General features: G+C 38.0%; 1 protein-coding gene and 1 long non-coding RNA gene across 2 annotated transcripts in view; one reads left to right on the forward strand and one right to left on the reverse strand.

Annotated features, from left to right (window-relative positions):
• Positions 1 to 13518, reverse strand: part of LOC136843571 (uncharacterized) — a 436472-nt gene extending 422954 nt beyond the window's left edge. Inside the window, exons 1-2 of the long non-coding RNA XR_010854590.1 lie at positions 13399 to 13518; positions 1252 to 1396 (exon numbers count right to left, since the gene is read on the reverse strand). This is a non-coding gene — a long non-coding RNA (uncharacterized lncRNA). The remainder of the gene's footprint in view (positions 1 to 1251; positions 1397 to 13398) is intronic.
• A 202-nt stretch (positions 13519 to 13720) lies between these two features.
• Positions 13721 to 16623, forward strand: part of LOC136843230 (alkylglycerol monooxygenase-like) — a 790153-nt gene continuing 787250 nt past the window's right edge. Inside the window, exon 1 of the mRNA XM_067111313.1 lies at positions 13721 to 14676. The gene's annotated coding sequence lies outside the window, so the exon portion shown is untranslated. The remainder of the gene's footprint in view (positions 14677 to 16623) is intronic.

Raw genomic sequence — 16623 nt, forward strand, 5'->3', positions numbered from 1 at the left:
TATGTATGTATGTATATATATATATATATATATATATATATATATATATATATATATATATATATATATATATATATGAGAGAGAGAGAGAGAGAGAGAGAGAGAGAGAGAGAGAGAGAGAGAGAGAGAGAGAGAGAAGTAGTACAGTGTGACGTATAAAGGATCCAGTTCCAATCATGGAGACAAAAGTGAGTTTAAAGAGGTCGAAGGCCTTCAAGAAAACAATAAGGTTTATAAACGAAGGCAGTTGCCAAGTATGGCATAAAATGTGCATATGTGAGAGCGAGAGAGATTAGTCAAAATAATTGATCTTGCTTACTGTAATACCAGTCTAGCTTTCTACAAAATGTTTTCCCAAAATCAGTCATAAAAAAGACGCCAATAACATTTTTTTTCCTCTGAATGAAGCTACTTTAATTTCTAAAGACTTCTAGCTTCATGGAAAAGAGCAACAGCTTTTTACGATATACAAAGGACACGATGCACACATTTACATCTTAAATACAGTAATGGGATTTAACTGTACCTAAGTAAGTAGCTGATGACAGCAAGAACAGTATACTAATGAAATTCTCAAAAATTCTTAGCATCAAAACAACACAGGTCGTCGACATCGAAAAAGATGGTTAAAATTGTTTTTGAAAGTAAATACATTCACACACTCCAACAAAATTATCAAACTAAGACATTAAAATTTGGTAAAGCCTAAATTGCTGAAAGCAAACTAAAAACCATAGCATCTCGGAAAAAAAGACTTGAAAAACTGAAAGCTGCTTTTAAAGAGGTTATGTTCAACAGTACACGAGATTCCTATTTTATAATGCCAGAGGTGTGTTTATACTCTAAGTTCGCTTTCTTCTTGATTTCGTTGACTGGTGAATACGTATACCTTTTTTATCATAGGAACTGTTCCGAGACTCATTACTTTCATTATAAGGTTAGCATCTCAAGTTCACCTTCAGAGATATTCAAGCATCAAAATTAAATCCATTCATATTTATTAAAAAGTTATATAACATCCCATACGTTTTCGAGCCCTACCTGTAAATTTAAAGCAATTAAATATAAAAAACTCTTCCCAATTTCAAAAACTACTCGCATGCTAAAAAGAATTAATGTTCTTGAAAACTTCACGTTTATATTTTATGACACACCACAAATTAACTACCATATTTTAGCCCAAAAACATCTGCAGACATTCCAAAGGAAGATTAAACTAACATCGCAACAAAATTCATGGCATACACATACCTGGAGAAGCTGAAGCCGACACGTCAACGTACACGATGTATCACTTCAAATTTTTATTCACTTTTTATGCAATGAAATCACCTCGCAACACAAAAAATAACTCGACTCATTTCACTGGAATTGTTTCTTTGTTTTTTAAAGTTATCTGAAATTCAAAAGAAAACTGCATTAATTAAAGCGTGATATAACATGAGCAGTTTTGGCAGTGGTAAGTGGATGAATGAACAGGAAAAATAACTTGGAAAACTGAAACTGTTGATCTAATTCACTCGGAAGTTCTTATATATTTGAGATTTGCATCATCCTTCAGTTCAGAGCTATTTACATACCACACATGTAGTGGTGCAGTTGCATAGTGATTGCATCATCACATGATATCTAGTTTGTTTACAATGTAAACAAACACGTTTAGGACAAAGGAACCTTCAATCCAGCAGAAGAAACAAAAATATTACAAGCAGCACATAGGAGAGAGAGAGAGAGAGAGAGAGAGAGAGAGAGAGAGAGAGAGAGAGAGAGAGAGAGAGAGAGAGAGAGAATCTTTAGAAATATATAACAGTACAGGCTATACTTACATAAAATAATACGGTAATGGGGACATATGAAAATAATTTCAAAGTCATTCTCTCAGGGACATATGAAAATAATTTTAAAGTCATTATCTCAGGGACATATGAAAATAATTTTAAAGTCATTCTCTCAGGGACATATGAAAATAATTTTAAAGTCATTCTCTCAGGGACATATGAAAATAATTTTAAAGTCATTCTCTCAAGGACATATGAAAATAATTTTAAAGTCATTCTCTCAGGGACATATGAAAATAATTTTAAAGTCATGCTCTCAGGGACATATGAAAATAATTTTAGTCATTCTCTCAGGGACATATGAAAATAATTTTAAAGTCATTCTCTCAAACACATTTTCACTAGTAAAGGCCTGAAGGATTATGGAAAAAATGGTAGGATGGGAGAAGGGATAGTGTACCTACATCAACTTCATTTTTAATCTGCTACTTTGTCCAAGCTCGGATTCAACGATTTTTTTTTCACGCTTCCCACTTCTTATTTTGTACATAGGTCATACAATTGTCAACTTCGTGGGCTTTGACTTTTAGTTATGTTGGAATTTTGACAGTTTACCTCGTATATATAACAACTACTGTGGTGGAATCTCCGTTAAAAGCCCATTAAGCACAATTACAAAAAGACCTGCTTAGAACCGTAGAGCTAACACCGCCTAACATAAGGGTAATTATTTCCCATATAATATACGTATATATATATATATATATATATATATATATATATATATATATATATATATATATATATATATATATATATATCAAGTATATAATTCATCTAAGAATCCTAATGAACATGGATTTCCAACACCACAAAATAAGCTAAATAATACCAAATAAAACCTCGTGTGTGTGTGTATGTGTGTGAGTGTGTGTGGCAGAGAGAGAGAGAGAGAGAGAGAGAGAGAGAGAGAGAGAGAGAGAGAGAGAGAAACAACCAAAGTTAATCTCACGGCTTACAGTACCTGGTGATAACGGCTACGGTTTGACACAAGGGTTGTTACCTGCAAGATCGACTTGCTGATTAGAACTTAAAAATTTCAGTTGCTAATCTCCACTATTCTTCTAAGACTGGTACTAGAAAGGACTTTCAAAAACCTTGATATGTTAGTATCCAAAATTACACAATAGTCTTTATTTTTCTTAAAGAAATTAAACAAAACTAGGCCTCTGTTCAAGCATGATACCCACCGGCCATGACTAACCACTCTGCAAAACCGACATCGTACCTCTTACAAGAAAATTTTAGTCAACGCCATATCTTATTCATTTAAGCCCAGAAAGGATATATTAAAATAGTTGCTGTTTTTTCAGATTGGCACAAAGCCAACGACTTTTGAGAGACCTGTTTATTTTCTTAGGAATTATGAGATGAGGCTTCAGCAAAAGAACTGGGTAAGTGCATAGAGTGAAGAGGACATCAATTTGGTTTAGAGAAATTCAAGACTAGCTTTTGTGGTGAAGATCAATGCTCAGGAAGGCTCCAAGCTATAAGAGTGGGCAAAAGAAGCATTTTGTTAAAAAGCGCAAGAATTTTAGTTGATACAGGTTTGAGAAAGTTAAAGCTGTTGAAGATGATGAACGTTTACAGTAACTGTAAAAACGCAGGTGCTGTCAAAGTAACAAAGCAGCTGAACTGAAAGTTTATAACAAGGTAAGGAATATATTCAATGTGGAAATCAGCACAGGATCAAATTTCAGGTACTAGTTTGAGAAAACTTTTCATCCATAATACGCTTTGCTGGTGGGCAATGGTTGTGTTTTCTAAAAAAAAAAAATCCTTGTAAATAGCAAGAAAATATAACACATTTTGAATAACAATTTGTATTTTTCCTAGATATACAAACCAGAGCTTTTTATATAGGGGTATCTTTCAGCCCGAGCTGGAACCGGTCGAAACTTGGTAACAAGGTGTATATAGAATCCACTGGTCACTTTTTACCAGATACGCATGCGGAGATGGGGGAGATGGGGGTGCATCCCTTCAAGGAGATTAGATTTATGGAGATGCCCTGACCCGGATTAAGTGAAGCCACCAATGACTACCACTTTGACATTTCTGACTAACGTGTTTGTGAGTCGCAGGGATTGTGCAAGGCGATGAATTAAATATTGCAAAATATGGTTTGTATACCTACGAAAAATAGAAATTGTTAATCAAAATTTCTTATTTGTTCCTGTGGGAATTCAAACCATCACCACTTATGAAGTGGGAGGTCAGTCCCCTTCAACTGACTAGAGAACCACCATGGAACTGCCGTGAATCTGGTTGCCTTACAAGCTGGGGAAGACTTGACTCCTGTAGCCTCCTACTGGTTTTCCAAAACAGTTGGCCAGATTAGTACGGCCCTGACCCATGAAAGCTCATTCTGAGGCAAAAAGAGGGTACTCAAACAAGGAACCATTCGGAGAACGATGAATCTCCCCCTCAAGACGTCATGTCCAAAGGAAGTTTGATCTTGGTAAACCCCAGAAAAGGTGCCAGACTAAACTCTACCTATTTCCTTCTCCTCTTTATCATAAGAGAGAGGACAGAGATGCCTCCTAGTCATCAACCATGAGATGATGCCTTAAGTGCAATCAGCTGTACCCTGCCCAACTCCATCGTGTACTTTGGTCTAGATGCTTAGACGCTGCTCTCGAAAGAGGAAATAAGAATTGAATGAAACCCAATCACTCCATTTCAACCTTCAAGCTTACACCAGGTTAAGGTACATTGGACAAAGTATTAACCTTCTCCAAAACAAAGCTTAGACAATTACACAACTTGTCAGACAGCCATCCCAGGGCCCGAAGAAGAGCATCCAGGGCTTGCGAGGGACACCCCTCAGATAAAATGAGTAGTGTCAAGTTACGTGGTTGTTTTGTTGGAACAACTGCATTCCAATTGTTCCCTCGCGTTCAACGTTTCACCTATTCTCGTTTTTGTTTTTTTGTTTAGGTGAGTTGATGTCCGTCGGATGGTGTCTGAGTTAGTTAGTCAGTAAGTCACTAGCGGAGAGTCAGTATTGCGGCAGCAAAGAGCCAGTAATTGGGCAGCGAGGAGTCAGCAGTTGCGTAGCAGCAACAGGTATGCTTACCAAAGAGTCATTACCTGAGAGTCAGTAGGAGAGAGTCGGTACTGGAGCAGCATCAGGTATGGTTACCTGAAAGTTTGGGATGGCATACTTCATTTGTGACCTCATCATGGTGTGTGACCTCCACAAGATGCTGGAGGATGACCTCGTCCTGGTGTGTGGCTTCGTCCCTGTTGGCAGCAAATGGCTGTCTCAGCAACTTACCTGAGTTCGTCTGGTGTATGGCTTCGTCCTTGTTGGCAGCAAGCGGCTGTCTCAGCAACTCTCCAGAGTTTGTCTGTGTGTGTGGACTCATCCCCGTTGGCAGCGTTCGTCTGTTTTGACAACTCTCTTGAGTTTGTGTGTGCGGCCTCGTCCCTCTCGGCAGTGTTCATCTGTTTCGACAACTCGCCTGAGTTCGCCTGCGTGTGTGGACTTGTCCTGGTTTGGCAGCGTTCGTTTCTTAAGACAGCTCACCTGATTTCGTCTGTGTGGCCTCGTCTTTGTCTGCAACTTTGTCCTGGTGTGCGACCTCTTCCTTTTGGGCAACCTCATCTGTGTGTGTGACCTCGTCCGTGTTTGCAGCACAGTCTGTTTCGGCAGCTTACCTGGGTTGATATTTTCAACTGTTGTGCAGCATGGTCTGTTTCAGTAGCTTTCCTGTGCTATTGCCACAGTTTGGTTTGTAGAGGTTTAGGTTGTTAACCCTGTTATGGTTATTTCTTGTTATTGAGGCATAGCACATTTATTGCGACAAAGATCTCGTAATAGTATAGTGTGTGTAATTGTTTTGGATTTGTTGTTTTTGCTCTAATTATTTACTGAACCATTTTGTAAGTTTTCCTAATAATGTATTTACGAATGTTTTTTTATGAATGATTGTTTGGATGGGTTGGTTTTACTTTTGCTTTGTATAAAAATTCAGATTTAATTATTGAAGTAATTTGTTTTACGTATTTTTACTGACTCTTAGTGTAATTATTGTGCTGCACATGTTTATAATGTTTATTGATTTGGTCGTTTAATGATTTTTTTTATTTTGGTTATTTATACACTGACTATTTTTTACTTTATGTTTCTTGTTTATTTACTTACAGACTCATTTGAGTAAATTTTAATACCGACTCATTTTTGTGACAATGTAAATGACTTTTACTGTAAATTTTGTTAATAATAACTTAGTTTAAAGTTACCATTTGGTTTTGTTTAGCTCCTTCCTCCTTTGTCTGCCTCAATTACTGTCAGTTTTCTCAGTTGTGACTTATTATTTTTAAGAACCTGTAGAACCCAGAAGGGGTTCATGACATTTCGGCGACCGTGACAGGATCGGTTCTGTTTTGTCTGGCAAGGTTGCAGCAGCATCGGAAGGGAGAGTGGGAGTACTGTGTAAAAAAAAAAAAAATTTTTATTGGGTGAGGAGGTATCAGGTTAAGTGGTTGTTCCTTTGTGTTCATTGTTTCACCTATTCTCTTCTTTTTGCTTTTTTTTTTTTGTTTAGGTGGGTTGACGTCTGTCGGAAGGTGTCTCAGTAAGTCGCTGGCAGAGAGTCAGTATTGTGGCAGCGAAGAGTCAGTCATTAGGCAGCAAGGAGTATCACTACCTTAGAGTCGGTTGGAGAGAGTCAGCACTGGAGCAGTGTCAGGTATGATTACCTGAAAGTTTAGGATAGCATACTTCGTTTGTGACCTCATCATGGTGTGTGACCTCCACAGGATGTTGGAGGATGACCTCGTCCTGGTGTGTGGCTTCGCCCTTGTTGGCAGCAAGCGGCTGTCTCGACAACTCTCCAAAGTTCATCTGTTTGTGTGGCCTCATCCGTGCTGGCAGCAATCGTCTGTTTCAACAACTCGCCTGAGTTTGTGTGTGTGTGTGTGTGGCCTCGTCCCTGTTGGCAGCCTTCCCTTCGTCTGTTTCGACAACTCGCCTGAGTTCGTCTGTGTGAGCGGCCTCGTCCCTGTTGGCAGCGTTCGCCTGTTTCGACAACTCACCTGAGTTTGTCTGTGTGTGTGGCCTTGTCCCTGTTTGGCAGCGTTCATCTGTTTCGACAGCTCGCCTGAGTTTGTGTGTGTGTGGCCTTTACTTTGTCTGCAACTTCATCCTTGTGTGTGACATCCTTTTGAGCAACCTCATCTGTGTGTGTGTGTGTGTGTGTGTGTGTGTGTGTGTGTGTGTGTGACCTCGTCTGTGTTTGCAGCATAGTCTGTTTCAGCAGCTTACCTGGGTTGATATTTTCTACTGCTTGGCAGCATGGTCTGTTTCAGTAGCTTGCTTGTGTTATTGCCCGGTTTGGTTAGTAGTGGTTAAGGTTGTTAACCCTGTTATGGCTATTTCTTGTTATTGGGGCATAGCGTATTTATTGCGACAAAGATCTCACAATAGTAGTGTGTAACTGTTTTGGACGTGTTACTTTTGCTCTAACTATTTACTGACCTATTTTGTAAATTTTCTTAATAATGTATTTAAGGATGTTTTTCATGTACTGATTGTTTTGGGCGGGTTGGTTTGCTTATGCTAGGTTTAAAAACTTAGATTTCATTATTGACCTAATTTGTTTTAAATATTTTTACTGACTGTTTTAATGTAATTATTGTGCTGGTCATTTGTATTATTTATTGCGCTGCTTATGTTTATAATGTTTATTGATTTGGTCATATAATTTATACTGGCTATATTTTTTACTTTGATTATGTTTCTTGTTTATTTATTTACTGGTTTGTGTAAATTTTAAAACCAACTCATTTTTGTAAAATTGTAAATGATTCTTACTGTAAATTTTGTTAATAATAATTTAGTTTAAGGCCACCATTTGGTTTTGTTTAGCTCCTTCCTCCTTTGTCTGCCTCAATTACTGCTGTAGAACTCAAAAGGGGTTCATGATAGTAGGGAGTCTTATAATAAAGACATCTACTCTCATAACCTGGAAATCCAAAATGTTCAACTGAACAGTAAGAGATGGACTAATGCCCTTGACTTCAAGATCCCTCCCAGAGGAAGGGAACCAATCCCCTTCTCAGAGGTGGTGACGGTCCAAGAATCCAAATGAATCAAAAAGAAACAGTTCCTAGACAACGCTTTCCAGTGCTAATCGGTACTAAAGAAAGAATACTCTACAACTCTGGGATTAGATAACTTCAGAAAGTACTGAAATTGCGGGCCGCCACAATTGTACCTCATCCAGATCTCCACTTTAGATTCAGAGGAAAGAATTACAGAAACTCTCGAACTCTCGTAGTGGGGACAAGTCCTGAACTACCATTCCCACTGAGGAACGATGAAATAAGAGCAACCCTTGTCCTAACGAAAGCCGAATGCAATACAGCAAGCCAAACAACTTCACCAATTATATGTTAAGGCAAAGAGAAAACAGTCTAAGAGCAGACACTCTGTCCAATCACACAAAGTCTTGAAAGGTGTTCTGGTAATAAAGCGACTGTATTACACCAAGGAGAAGTCTAACCGACCCAACCAGGTAAAAGACTGTAGAGGCAAACCCTAGCTTTTATGTCAAACACTGAAAGAGACCTGGCTCAGCTAAGGTAAAGGAAAAGTCTACAATCTGCTGGGACAAGCTCTGAGCAGAGATAAGCCCACTTCTATAATACTAATCACAGAAGACACACCTTCCCTTGATGCACATTTTCTGAACAATTAAAAGGTACAATACTAAATTCCTGCTATCCTCTTGATAACTCATTATCTTGGGAAATTCTAGTGTAAAGATGCAGGAAGTGTAATGAACGATGGAATAGGCAAACAAGTGACTTACAAGGAAAGATCTGGATTGCTCTCATGGCACTTCACCATAGAACTAGCAGACCGGGAAGCTCCTTGGCAAGAGGACACAAGAAACTGCCAGTGCCAAGCAAAGAAGGAATAAGAAGCACATTATCGCTCATCAAAGAAGGGTAGAGAAAGAGGAAACAAACACAATTAAGTGTTTTACAAGTGATGGCAGCTAAACCCATAATCACTCCAAGGACTCAGGAAGAATACAGAAAACAGGGGTTTACTGTAATCCTGACCTCTTACTCATATACTCAAACTTCTTTTCTGTTCAGGCAAGCAGGGATAAAAATGCCCATGCACCCAGGCACTGACAGTTGGGTTGATCTGCAATAACATTCCACTGCGTGTTAGTATTATGCAGACAACCTGAGCCCAGTAACCATCCATTAAAGCATCTACAACTGCTAAAGAGAGTGTAAGAAAAACCACTCACCTTTACATGAAGCTTAAGTCATGGTGGTGATGTAACTGCTCAACCACACCACCAAGAGACTTACAACTATTCCAAAACCTACAATATTAAACACATTGTAGGCTCAGCAAGAATGGTGCAGTGCAGACAAGGTGTGCTCAAAAAGCACAAAGCTAAGACGTAACTTATCCAAGGTGTGAGCCCCTCACCATTCAGGTGCTTTTTAACTAGAAGCAATACCAAGGGCTGAAAACAAGGAAAACCTTTCAAAGGTTTCTGTCACCAAATACAAAAGCATCCTTAAAACTCCCTTAAAAGAAGCAGCAAGGAACAATCTGAAACGACACTTTTGTGCTGTATCAGACACAAATAAGAACATGAAAGACTCTTACAACTAATATAAGAAACGTCTTGGCGACATAAGACCTACAGCCACCTGACAAGGCCAAGAAGGCTGTTCCTGTTATGAGAAGAACTGCACCATTTCCTCCTTGAGCATACTAGCATGGGAAGCCATGCAAAATGCACTCCCCACTGCCAAGGGTCAGTAAGTTTATAGGTACTTTACCTGCTGCTTGGAGGCACGGCTGAACTTCACATAACTGATCACAAACTTCAGCCTGTGATGAAAAGCGATTAGCAATGAAGAACTGAAGGAGTTGCGCCCATAACAATGCTACAACTTCATAATTCAAGGGTATCAGAATAAGAGACTACCCTTAAACAAGCCCAAACTGAATTATAATATGAAAAGTTTGTAAAACTGGGTTTAAAAACCAAGCTTGACAGGGAAGAGGTCAAACATGAGTCTCTAATCCCTGGTTGTTTCCCTAAGCAGAAACTTGACCATAAAACCAAGGGACCAATGTTTATAACTTCCAATGCCGTTTTGCTCTAAACGCGCCTCCACCTATTGGCAAGACCAAGACATATATGAATTTGAAGACAGAAGCTGAATTTCTTTGGTGTATAAAAGAGGGAAGGACAATGTCCTAAAGCAGAAGTGATTCTACTCTTTGTTAACACCACTAAAGTTCAAAACGGTTGCCTTTAACATGGCAGAGAAAGGGGAATAGGCCCTCTCGGCCACCCACCCCCTCCTTTTTCCTCTCTACTCCAAACCGGGCACCACTGGGGGGGGGGGAGTACAAAGAATAACCTCTATTTTACTTGAAGGGGAAGAAGAGACTTCATATATGCCCAACATTGAACAGTTCTGAAGCAAGAAGTGAATCATGAACAAATCTTGTTTCGAGGACTGAACCAAGATCACTCAGAGAAATGGTACTAAAGGGTGCCATATGAATCCATCGTTAGCACCAAAGAAGTCACCTTCACCACCCCTAGTATGAACACCTCCTCTGGCATGAAAGCGACAGGAAAGCTTGCGCAATCTGCTGGAAACCAAGCTAACCTTCTCAAAACACCACGCACTAAATGTGACTTTGGCAGCTGGCCCAGGAAGTGCCTCTACAGTATACCCAAAAATCAACTACGTAAATGAGGTGGATGGCCAGAATGAAACTGTGGTAACCTCCCAAGGAATTTTTTTTTTAGAATTGTGAAATTAATTGTAGAAGCACCAGTTCTACAGTATTTTGATAGTAGTGCTGATGTAATCTTATAGTGTGATGCTTTAATGTCAAGGTTAGGTGCAGTTTTGATGCAACACAGTCCGCCATTAGCTTATGCATCTAAGACACTAACAGGGCAAAGGTATGCTCAAACAGACAAAGAAATGCTGGCCACAGTTTTTGCAGAATTGCATTTTTGGCAATAAGTATACAGTAGAAAATTATCAATATTGCAACTATCTATATACCCTTGGGAAGTAGATTTAAGAAACACTGCTGAAATGTCCTTTTAGGATACAGAGTTTGTAAATGCTTGAACAGTTCAATCTTAATGTTCAGTACATGCCAGAAAATATGATGTTCATTGCTGATACCTGAGTAGGGATTATTTGCCAGTTTCACAGGCATAAAAATCAATTGTAATATCAACATTTGAGGACATTAGTTGCATTCATGTCTAAAAATATTGCTGTGACAAATGAAAGAATAGACCTTACGCAAAAATCTGTGAAAGATGTGGAACTGCAAAGTTTGTGAGAGATGATTCTTGGTGGTTGGCCCATTCACTGTAAAAATATTCCTGAAGTTTTCTGACCATACTTTAAATTTAGGGATAAACTAGCATTGAAGCAGATTCATTAGGCTCATAATGGCTTAGATACCACTATCATGTACTGCTATAATATTTTGTATTCACCTAATATGTGTGCAGAGATAAAGAGCTACGTTGCTTCTTGCAAAATCTGTAAAAAAGTACAGTAGTAGGCAAGAAAAATACTGTATAGTAACCCCTGAGATTCCAAGATTTTCCATTACAACCATGATATCAAAAGCTGCTATGGATATTTTCAGTGTTGGAGAATGCAATAACAATATTTGGTTTTAGTGGACTTTTATTCTTCATATTTTCAGGTTAACTAATAAAAGAGTTGAGAGGTACAAACCGTTATTAGTAACAGTGTGTAATATTGCAGAGTATGACACTAAAAGCTAGCAGAAAAAAAAGTGGTGTTTCAAGCATATAAAATCATTACCTTACTATCATCAGTCAAATGGCAAACAGAGAATGCAGTGAAGTTTATGAAAAAATTGTTCCAAAAAGCAAGGAAAGATTATCACAACCCTTTACAAGCATTACTTGAGTGGAGAAATACTTTAACAGGAGGATTCACCTCATCTCCTACATAATGCTTTTCCAGATGACGTGCTCGATTAGTTATCAACCATGAAAAAGTTACTTCAACCAAAGCTAGTGGATGGAGTGGCAGAAATACTGGCCGAGGAACTTAAAAAAAAAAAAAAAAAGCATCACAACTTGTGGAGCAAAGACCTGAAAGGGTCGAGTCTATGTGCAGCCAAGCCAGGAAAAAAGGTGTGAAGAAAATGAAATGTGAAGCAGTGCCCCAGGAGGTACAGGTATCAATGGAAAAGCCTTTGTAAGACACCAAAATTTCATGAAGCTCATCATGTTGCCTATTTCCTACCATATTAATGCTGGCCTGAAGTTCCTGTTATCCTAATTTGTTGGTGAATGAATAAAACTACAAATGTGCAGAATGCTGGTTTGAATAAAGTACCCTTACAGCGTCCCCAAAAGAAAAAAAAATTAAAATATAAAAGACTGACATGTTATAATAGCCTAGTATGATGAATCAAGAAATTTTGGTAATAAAACAATCCCTCAGATACTTAAGGCCCTTCAGCACTCAACAGTGAAAAAGAAATAGAATGAAGATTGGTGAACAATACTGCAGAATTGTAGTGCCCAAAGCATTCTTCCATGAACAATATCACACTGGGGGGTTTGGGGGACGGGGTAGGGGGAAGACACCTCTGGCCTGGTCATGGGTCTTGGCTAGATTAGGTTAAGATGTATTCTTGTCAAAATATGCCTACAATCTACTCTAAAGTTGGCTATGACCCTTGGAAATACATTTAACACGCAAAACTCTTCAGCTCTTTTAAAGAATGAAGAAAGGCAAAAAGAATGAAAGTAAAGTACAAGTCTAAAACAGAGTAGCCTACACCGTTCGGCAAAACTGCAAACTACTGCCGCGGTCCTCTATCGCCTAGCTCGGTAACTAAAGTTTTACGCGCAAAATGGGCGCCGTGTTTGGTACATGGGGAATTAAAGTATAAACATAAACAACAGAAAATAGATAACATAAACAAAAGACGGTAGTGCACCATGTACGATGCAATGAAGGCAATATCCCCTACTGGGATAACAGCACGGTAGGACAGTTAGTTGGTACCATTTCGCTGGCGGTAAAGTTTTACTTTAATACCAGCACCATTCCCATGACAGCCGTGTTCTGTACCAACACCACTAGAACGAATGGTAAAACGTAAGCAAGAGACGGTAAATAGGCTATCTACGTAACAATAGATCTGCAATATATTTGAGCAAGAGTTTCGTACTTAATCATGTTAGGGAGACATGATCATAGCATAAAAACACAGGCGGAGCACACTTTATCACAATCCTTGTATAAGTAAAAAATATTCCTAAAAACCTTTGGGTATTTAACTATACCGACATAATAAGTAACATTTGATAGCAATGCAGTCTACTTAGTTCAAAGAAAAACAAAATTATTTCCAAGCCCACGACTAGTTCCCGAGACCAACTCGTTCTCGAGACCAAAAAAGTAAAAAACTATTTTTTTCTTTGTAGTTTCAGCGAGCTTTAGTTACCATGCATTGTTTACAATAACTTCAACACCTACTTACACTAAAATATACGCGAGAACGTTGAAATACAAGCGACACACAATATTTACACAAAAAAAATCTGACGAACTAAACACATTTACTACATAAACTTTTTATATCATGCATAATGTAAACTTCGCAATCCACAACCAAACGAGCATCTTAATGTTTTCATAACCATATGGAGATAATAATTTTCAATTACTGCTGCAAAGACAATTTAATTATACTCTGTTACTCTTAATAACTTTTATTATTAAAAAACACGCCAAAGAATATTACAATTTTAAGTTATTCTTTCTTAAAAACATCGGTTCTCATTGCTGATAAAAGTGAGATTGTTGTTTTAAAAAGAGGCAAGAAACGCATGTACGTAGTGAACGTTGAGAAGTTGATTGAGTGATTGTGATGTTTTTTTTTTATAGTGAATATAATGCTCGGGTTATTTAGATTTTTGTATATGTAAAGAACTTGGAAAGTGATGTAAAGTTATTTTGTTTTGTGCACTTTTAAACGAAGCTAATTTTGGGAAGAATTCAAGGCAAGACTAGACAGTCCTGTGGACTAACCTAGTCACCCAACGTAGTCCTAGGTCTGGGAGAAAGTTGACATTTATTTAGTGACTGACTCGGACTCTTAACTGGAATTTTGGCTATATGAAACACGTGGAATCTTATCTTGGCTAATTTTGGAAAGAGTTCCAAGGGAGACTAGAAGGAATCCAAATCACCCAACATAGGCCTAGGTCAGGGACGAAGTTTTTAGTTTAGTAACTGACTCGGCACAGATAATAAAAATTATGCGAATTTCGTGCTGAAAATATTACAGGAAACTTAACGTATCTTCTCAATTTATTGTGGTGTTAATAGCTTTGAGGTGTTGTCTAGCCTTGTGTGCCAAATTTCCAACACAGTCTTGCAAACTCGGTGAAATGTGGAGGCCAATTTTAGCATATAGGCCTAGGCACATCATTCAGAAACAATAAAGGTACGTTCTAGAAGACTTAGCCTATATCAAGGAGACTAGGCCTATAGTAACCTCCAGTAACCAGTTCAACTTTGGCCAACCTATGTGCTACAGTCGTTTATTATCAAAGCAACTCTTCGAACCCCAGAAAGAACAGTGCTTAGCTAATTCACTGATTACGTATTGTTCTAACTTGATGTATGGATTATTTGGATGGCCTATCATTCTTGAACCAACATTTTTCAATAGATTTAGGAGTCTAGCCTAGCCTAGCCTAGCCTAGCCTAGCCTAGGCTTCCAAGATTATTCATCCAGATAGCTGGTAGCTAGGTAAGTTTACTGACTAGCCCATGTAGGTTTTGTTGATGTAGCATCAGTTAACTGGGACATATGAATTAATTTCCCAAATTTTACAGCCTAACCTCACAGGATGTAGTATGACTTGGACCATCGTTGGATGGTCTCTCGTTTGTCACTTTTTTGTAAGTTGTATTTTAATAGAGATATTTCACATTCACAATTCATCCCTGATCCCCCTTTCATGCTAAGAGCAACCAGATTAGCTGAACAGCAGAAACAGTATGCAGTAAATGTGCCTTGCTGTCGAACTTCTCCAGTTCCAGAGGTCTTTTATTCCTGAGGATGTTGTGCAACTGGAACTTCAAAAGTTCAAAGATGCAGTGATTACTACCCTAATGCTATTCTTGCATTTCAGTACATTTTTATCCATTTATTAATTTTTTTTTCTTTTTAATAAGTGTGATCTCTTTCTGGATTTCCTTTTACCTTCTCTTACTTCCTAGTGAGCACCATATTCTATGGAAGCTTGAATTTCAAGTCAGTGGCCCCCTGTTGGCTTGTTCCTTATGAATAGGCTTCATCTGCTGAATAATAATAGTGATAAATATTACCAAGGAGTATTTATGGCACTAGTTTGAAATGGTTGTTGAAGTTTATTAATGAGAGGGTTAAGTGATGTCAGGCAGGCAAGTGGCCTGGTACTGCTTACTTACATGTCAGTAAACTATCAGTTTGTTCCTGCAGGAATACATACCACCTGCTTTTATGTAGATTATTCTTCAGAGCAAGCTAGAACTGTCGTTGGAACTTGGTTACAAGTTCCAACGACAGTTCTAGCTGACTCACCTACTGTCGTTAAGCAATTTTTCTGCAGCTGTTTGGTGAAGATATCTTGCTTTCTACCATTTAGCTGAAGTTTGAAGATATTGTTAGTTGCCTTGTTCCTATCGAAGATATTGTTAGTCGCCTTGTTCCTATCGAAACACAAATCATCGCCTTTTATGTATAAATATCCTTTATTGTGATACAGAGACAGTCAGTGAACCTATTAACTAGGTCATTAATTGATGGTTATGGGAGAATACCCCTCACTCAACCAGTGTCACCAAGTACTTTTTCTTTGGCTGTCACCTAGTGTTTTGCTTTCTGTTGTGTTCTGTTGAGCTTGCCTCTTTCTTTGTTGCTGCCATTGATGGAGTAATGTTCTGTAGAAAAGAAGTATCTTTTCAAGGTTGTAAGAAATTTGTTTATTTTTTGTTTTTATGGAAAATACCCAAATAACCCCCCTACCTATGAACCCATAGACAATCACCTGGCACTGGTAGCGAATTCTGCTGATAACTATGAAAACAGCTATTTTCTCAAAACAAACACTGGGACACCTTAATGTGCATGGAAAATTTTGATAAAGCACATTGGTGCAGCAATTTAAAATTACGTTGGTAAACTGCACAATGCTTTTAAAGAGTATAAAACAATTGAAAGAATTGTCAGAGTAACTGGGAAAAATGATGTGTGCTTTCGTTACATTTTCTAGTAACTTAAATGCTAAGAAACTTAAAGAAGTAATGACTAATAGAAAGGATATGAATAACACTTCATTCTCAATTTTAAGCTCTAAAAATGTGGTTGGAAGAGAACTATCCACTCCAGCATGGTAAATAGCAAACTACAAAGGTGAATGTGGTAACACCTCAAAAGACATACTGTGTCTTGGAAGACATGCAGGTAGAATACCAAAAGAAATCATTAGAAAATATATACAGTAAATATCTCTTGATTAAGGCCAAAGATGACCTGCAGTTAGAGATGAAAGCTTCTGAAAATATATATTACATTTATGAGGCCATGCACTTCTTTTAATCTGAATAGGGGAATGATAGGATTGCCTTGATGACGACATTTTAATTTTTTTTTTTTTCTAAGAATGTTGATAATGTAAAGAAACTAAGTGGATGAAATAAATGCAGTTCTAAC

This window comes from Macrobrachium rosenbergii, chromosome 11 (assembly GCF_040412425.1).
Source record: "Macrobrachium rosenbergii isolate ZJJX-2024 chromosome 11, ASM4041242v1, whole genome shotgun sequence".
Lineage (NCBI taxonomy): Eukaryota > Metazoa > Arthropoda > Malacostraca > Decapoda > Palaemonidae > Macrobrachium > Macrobrachium rosenbergii.